Source organism: Gymnoscopelus braueri (assembly GCF_963280865.1).
Source record: "Gymnoscopelus braueri genome assembly, chromosome: 6".
In the NCBI taxonomy this organism is placed as follows: domain Eukaryota; kingdom Metazoa; phylum Chordata; class Actinopteri; order Myctophiformes; family Myctophidae; genus Gymnoscopelus; species Gymnoscopelus braueri.
In genome coordinates this window covers 40,158,185-40,165,693 of record NC_137607.1, presented here as the reverse complement: position 1 = coordinate 40,165,693, position 7,509 = coordinate 40,158,185, and positions in this window count along the sequence as shown.

Here is a 7,509-nt window from a genome sequence, read left to right as displayed (position 1 = left end):
TAGCTGATATATTGCACTTTTACCTTGGCGCTAGGTATACTCTTGGTTGCTTGTTTTTGCAGATAATGCACTAAAGACTTCTGGTGATTAGTAGTTTTCGTTCCCTACCTATGTTGAATACACTTATTGTAAGTCGCTTTGGATAAAAGCGTCTGCTAAATGACTGTAATGTAATGTAATGTACCCGTCTGTCTGTGATCCTTTTGTGACCATATATGGATATCTCTGTATCTGTCTGTCTACCCGTGTCCCTTTTATGTCCATATATGGAGATCCCTGGAGTCATTAGTATATGCCCATGCCCTGTATATATGGGTCTAATGGTTGGATCGGCGGTTCTGGACAACTGGATATATGGGCATATCCAAAAATGGCCATATATTTATTTAGGCGTCCTTTTTAACACATTGGGTGCCAGCATTTTTTCATAACAACTTACGTTGGGTGCCAGCATTCTCCCCATTGACTGCGCTTTGCTGTTTAAAGCTCTAGACTCCACGAGGAGCAAATTCATGTAAAAAAAACATCCATTCATGTTGCGCGATGACCCTGGCTACAGCCTGGAACGATAACATTTCACTCGCGAGTTACAATGGGGGGGGATCGCGCATCGCGCATGACCGGTTTTCCCCACCGGAAACAGATTCGGAGATATAGGTGTTTTAAAGAAGGAAATAGACAGGAAGTGGATGGGAGCCACAGAAAGACTTGGGACTCGACTTGGACTTGGGACCAAATGACTTGGGACTCGATTTGGACTCGGACCGGAGGGTTGGATTGACTTGGGACTCGACTTGGACTTGGGACCAAATGACTTGGGACTCGACTTGGGACTCGGACCTGAGGGTTGGATTGACTTGGGACTCGACTTGGACTTGGGACCAAATGACTTGGGACTCGACTTGGACTTGGGACCAAACGACTTGGGACTCGACTTGGACTTGGGACCAAATGACTTGGGACTCGACTTGGACTCGGACCGGAGCGACTTGAACAATTGTCTGCCATTTAGTGACGTCATAATGCATAATGCCATTCTAGTGAATGGTAATGCCATTCTAGTGACGTCATAATACTGATGTCATTGTATTATGACCCTACTATAACACTACTAACACTATCAATACTCAATACCAGCTCAACATTCTTAGCGATCCCACACTGTTTCTTCAGGAACAGTACTTTCTAGTTATTATTGTCTCCGCCGTAGGTGGAGAATATGTTTTCGCTTCGTCCCGCCGTGTGTGAGCAAACATTGTTAGCCAAGCTAACATTGGTCAAGCTCCACGTGACACGTGTCAATATGTTGACACCAATGCCTTTGATTGGCTAGAGGGATGCATGACGAAATAAAATTCTATAAATAGGTGTGTCACTTCTTTACTTTTTGAAGTGAGGTAAGACAGGAAGTGAGGTAAGACAGGATCAATCAGTCTTCCTTCCACTGGAAACGGGTGATTTGGACTGGAAGGCTTCCAGTCCAAATCACCCGTCCGTGCGTGTGTGTGTCCCTCTGAGAACACCTAACATTGGTCAAGCAAAGGCGCAGAAGGCATAAGCTAAGAAAGCATACTCATCTACAACAGGGACATCAGGCAGTCTCCTCCACAGTTGCCCCTGTCAGCCTCACAGCTGAAGAGCTGGAGGAGGAACAGCAGAAGGTTCAAGAAGAAGAAGAATCGTATCCAGAAGGCTTTCCGTCGTACGTCGCTCGTTCCTCTGGGCAGAGACATAATCTACAAACAATACTGGTTTTTCCCTTCCACCTGTGCTCTGTTTGTGGAGGATTATTACTTTGGGCTGACGGAGGACATGCTGGAACCCCACCCTGCATCTCTACAGGATGAACAGATGGAGGATGAAGGACAGCAGGACACACAGATGGACACCATACATAGCCCCACCTGTATCCCTGCCAGTTGCCTGCCAGTCATACGCCCCAACCAATGGGCCTTCTACAGCTCGGTGGAGGAGGTGGAGCAGCTGATGGAGGCATTGAACCCGCGAGGTCACAGAGAGAGCAGCCTCAAGGAGACGCTACACCAGGAGAAAGACAGAATCACACAAATACTGAACAACACTGCTGCTGTCAAATATAATTATAAAACCAAGGCCCCAGAATCCCTTGCTACAGCTGAGAGTTTCGTGGAGAGCCGACTCAGAGATATGCTGTTGGACATTGAGGAAAGAATCTACGAAGGAAATCTGGAAACGCTGAAGATAACGGAGAGAGAGACATGGAGATCAGCATTGGAGAGAGGACAATATGAACTGCTGGCTGCTGATGGCAGAAAGAACGGAGAGATGAATGGTGGAGAGGAGATGGAGGTGGATGACTCTCAGCCAGTGAACAGTACCGTCCACTGCCTTGCTCATGCCCTGTTTCAGATAGAACAGGAAATCGAACGCAGGTTCCTCCAAGTTCCTCTGGGCGGCGAGGAGTCCAAGAAAGACAAGAAGAACGGTAAAAACAGGAAGAAAAAATGACGACCCGTCCAGTGACAGTGACAATGGCAGTGCCAGTGGTAAGATGGTTTTGGAACGTTGGAGAGAATCTCTGCAGTCCTGCTCCAGTCTTTCCCAAGTGTTTGTCCATCTGTCCACTTTGGAAAAGAGCATCATTTGGGCAAAGTCTCTCCTCAACGCTCGCTGTAAACTGTGCAGACGGAAAGGAGACGCAGAGACTATGTTACTGTGTGACGGATGTGACCGAGGACATCATTTGCAGTGTTTGAGACCCAGACTGAAGTCTGTCCCGGAAGGAGACTGGTTCTGTCCAAGCTGTCGTCCCAAGCAGCGCTCTGTCCGTCCCGTGTCTGTTTTCGCTTCGTCCCGCCGTGTGTGAGCATGGCCCCTAGCCAAGCTAACACTGGTCAAGCTCCACGTGACACGTGTCAATATGTTGACACCAATGCCTTTGATTGGCTAGAGGGACGCATGACGAAATACAATTCTATAAATAGGTGTGTCACTTCAAAAAGCCGTTTACGTTTCTTGAAGTGAGGTAAGACAGGATCAATCAGTCTTGATTGGAACGGTACCTTCCAGTCCAAATCACCCGTCCGTGCGTGTGTGTGTCCCTCTGAGAACACCTAACATTGGTCAAGCAAAGGCGCAGAAGGCCAAAGCTAAGAAAGCATACTCATCTACAACAGGGACATCAGGCAGTCTCCTCCACAGTTTCCCCTGTCAGCCTCACAGCTGAAGAGCTGGAGGAGGAACAGCAGAAGGTTCAAGAGCTGCAGAATCGTATCCAGAAGGCTTCCCGTCGTACGTTGCTCGTTCCTCTGGGCAGAGACAGAATCTACAAACAATACTGGCTTTTCCCTTCCACCTGTGCTCTGTTTGTGGAGGATGATTAATTTGGGCTGACGGAGGACATGCTGGAACCCCACCCTGCATCTCTACAGGATGAACAGATGGACCTAACATTACAATAAATATGAAAATTAGTATTATTGTCTGTTCACCTTCCGGAGGTTGTATCTCATTACTTATTGTATCTCATTACTTATTGTTATGATAATATAATTGCTATAATATAGTAACATGTTCTATTTTACGTAAATTAGAACATTCCTAAAGAACTATGGTTAGAGATAAGGTAGGTGATTTCATTTGATTAAAATAGCACGGGTCCGCTGGCGGAGACTTGTGCTCCGAGGAGCACATTTTCTAGTTACTAATGCAATGCAATTCTGTCTTATGATTGATACCCCCTCCCATTCCTCTATAATTATTATATACGTATTATATTATACACTGTATGCGTAAATGTTTGTGCTCCTGATCCAGTAAGTGTTTTGTACAATTTGTAGCATAGACAATAGCATGATAGCATGTATGGTAGGCTCCATCTTGCTTCATTCTGACTGGCATGAAGTGGCGTGAAACAATGTAGTCTCACAGGAACTCTTTAGGCTGTATCGGTTCAGTTTGTTGCAGCACCCCCTACTCCCTATACAGTAGCACAAAGTGACCCTCATAACAACGAAGGCTAAAACATAATCTGGAGGATCAGACACTTCCTCACCAAGGAGCCTGGCCAGCTCCTTATCCAAGCCTCAGTCATCTCCAGGCTTGACTACTGCAACTCCCTGCTTGCTGGTCTGATGGCAAGCTCACTCTGACCCCTTCAACTTATCCAGAATGCTGTGGCATTTTCCGCCAGTCTGACTATACTGTACCTCACCTCCTAGTATTCCTTAGTACTCGTATCACTACTTGTTGCCTATTTTGTGACAGATGCTTGTTATAATATGCAGATGTATGTTGGTTACTTGTTCACAGCTATGTTATTACTTGTCCACAAATGCTAAGAATGTTATTTAGCTAGCATGTTGTTTCGACAGATGCTGGGTTTCATGTCTACCTTGTATCACTTGCACTATGTAAGTCATCGATCCGAGGGATGAAGGTTTGGATGAAAAGCAAATGGGATGCGGCCACCATCTGGATCTCAGACCCAGATTACGGGGTGTTCCTGAAGACATTGGATCAAGCGTATTTTCATTCTAGCTGTTCTTTTTGTAAGACAAGGTCTTACATCTATCTATCTTATCTTATATCTGCTGGGGCGTGCATTCCCAACTTTCATTGTACTCGACTTGCATCGTTCCCGAGTAAGGATATCTTTATTGGAGAAATGATGTGCTTCAACACAATGCTCCCCCCTCCTTTTTCAGTATCAACTACCTGAATAAATCTTTATGACATGCATCAGTATCGAAGTAATTTTGACGATTCACATTTGGGTACATTCAGCCATGCTCTCAGTACAATATGTTACAAAAACATTATAATGATCTATGCTGTAGTAAACTTTATTACAGGTGGAAGCTTTTACAGGGAAAGTTTCTACTCGACATTAAGAGGAAAGGTTTCTTGTACGTTTCGCATTGCGACGTGTTGTGAGCTTGTCGGTTGGCTATTTACAATATCGTTGCTGTCCGTGTCCGGCAGAAACCAAATCCGTCCGGCAGAAACCAACTGTCCATAAATCAGTGCTATTGAACACCCTTTACGTCTGGTGTTGATTAAACACACGCTTCTGACAAGAGTTAGCTGGTTTTGCTGACTCCAGGCTCCACCCCCTTTTGACCTCCAACCTCATTGTGAGCTTTGAGGTCCATTTAGCTGAGGTCCATAAAAGTGGGCAAAACCTCCACTTTTTGTTTTGTTTTTTAAATTTCCTGAAAAATGAACATTTTAGAGTTTGCTGGTATCTGCAGGACAGCAGAGATATATAATATATGGATGCTGGGGTTTAAATGGTTAAATCACAATGACTACCAAATGTGAAGCAGACTAAACAGAAATACCTCACATTAAAGGAAGGGTAAGTGATTTCCCTTTGTTAAAATATGTGTTAAATACAGTAGCTCTATATTGTGATAGCACTCATTGCTATAGAGTGCAGCTCTTTGGTAAAGAGAAATTGCATTTTCAGGTTGGGATATCAATTTTATTCAATTAGGAGAGAGAACTCACAGGATACAGGATGAACAAGTGAAATTGGAAATAATGACGCAGACGCAATGAGCAGACAAAAGAACACTATAAAAACTAGAAAAAGTGCTCCTCGGAGCACAGGTCTCCGCCAGGTCAGGTAGGTTATTGTGGGCCAACAATGTTCGGAATTTGCCAATCAGGATGGAATATGAAAAATCGGACAGAACCATCTTGATCACTTGACTATAGAGATAATGGGTACCGATTTGCATGATGATTGGACAACATTTGTATGAGTAATACAACAAAGAAAAGTTCTGAAAAAAATGGCCTCCTGGTGGCGCTATTATAGGGCAATGTTAAAGGGTGGCATTTGTTCTTCAACTTAGTGCGAATGTGCTTGTAAAGTGTCACCTCAATCGGACGCTGCGTTCATGATTTGTGGCATTTTGTTCAAAACGGGCCACTTCTGCAAACTTTAGATGTCATCGTTAGCCAATCAGGATGAAATATGAAAAATCAAACAGTTCCATCTTGATCACATGACTATAGAGATCATGTGTACCGATTTGTGTGAAATTTGGATAAAATGTGAAGGCTTAATATCCAAAAATGTGTTTTACATAAGTCGGCCTCTTGGTGGCGCTATAAAAGGCAAATGTGAAAAATGCAGGGCGGATGTTTTTCCTTGGCCTCTAGGGAGTGTGCGTGCAAAGTTTCACGCAGATCGGTGCAGTTATAGTTAAAAACACAAATCAGCCTTTTATAGCGCCACCATGAGGCTGATGTGAAAAAAGTCAGGTGGCATTTCTTCCTCTGCCTAGTGGGAATGTGTTTGTGAAATTTCACGGAAATCACAAGCTGCGTTCATGATTTGAGGCATTTTGTTCAAAACGGACCAATCCTGCAAATTTTGGAAGGCAACCTTAGCCAATGAGGATGGAATATGGGAAATCGGACAGATCCGTGTTGATCACATGACTATAGAGATACTGTACCGATTTGCATGACGTTTGGATAAAATCTGTAGGAGTAATATTAAAAAATGGGTTTTGCACAAATCGGCCTCCAGGTGGCGCTATAACAGGCCCATGTTAAAAATTTGAGGCAGAGTTTCTGAATTGGCATCCAGGGAGTGTGTGTGCACAGTTTCGCAGCAACCGGGCCAACGGTGCCGGAGATTAGCTGGTAACACACGGACAAGACACACGGACAAAGACACACGGACAAGACACACGGACGGACGGACGGACGGACGGACGGACGGACGGACGGAAGGACGGACAGGGGGTAAAACATACTCTCTCGCCATGCCTTTCGGCCTGGCGGAGACAATTAAGCTGATAAATGGGTACTCTCTCCTGATTGGCTGAAATTTGGCAACCCACCTGAAAATGTATTTTCTGTTAATTAAAGAGCTGGTGAGACAGAGAGACCCCTGTTACTGAACAGACACTCTATAGCAAGCATTACTATCAGAATATAGAGCTTTAACCCATCAACAAACACCTTTTGTTTTAACCCCCACAAATGCAGCTTAAGTACCATATATCAACCATATTCCATAAAAAGCACCCGTAAAAATATGCTTTTCAAACAAGACTTTTGAATTCATAAAGAGTAAAGACACATTTGATATGCTGGCTCTTGTTAAGATGGATGCGTCCCTGACATGATTGAAACCAAATTGAACCACTTGAACTGCAGTGTTGCTATTCTGGGGCGAACATTTAGCAAAAATAGCACATCTATAAGCTCACTGTAGATCTTGAAGATAGTTAGTGTGGGCCTAATCATGGGTGATTCCTGTCAACTAAGTATAGGGTTTAAGTGGTAAAAGAAAACTGTTGGGACACCACCATGAATGATTTTATGAACCATCTTAGTGACCCTAGATTCCACTGGAAACCAGTTGAGGTCTTTGAGTTTGCTCCTACCTATGTGTGACCGAGGGCCCAAACCTATGACCCTGATTAGTCTTTTCTGAGCAGACAGCAGCTTGACATTGAGGAGTTCAGTTCTCAAAGTCAAACCAATAATTGGCTAAAATTCAATCCA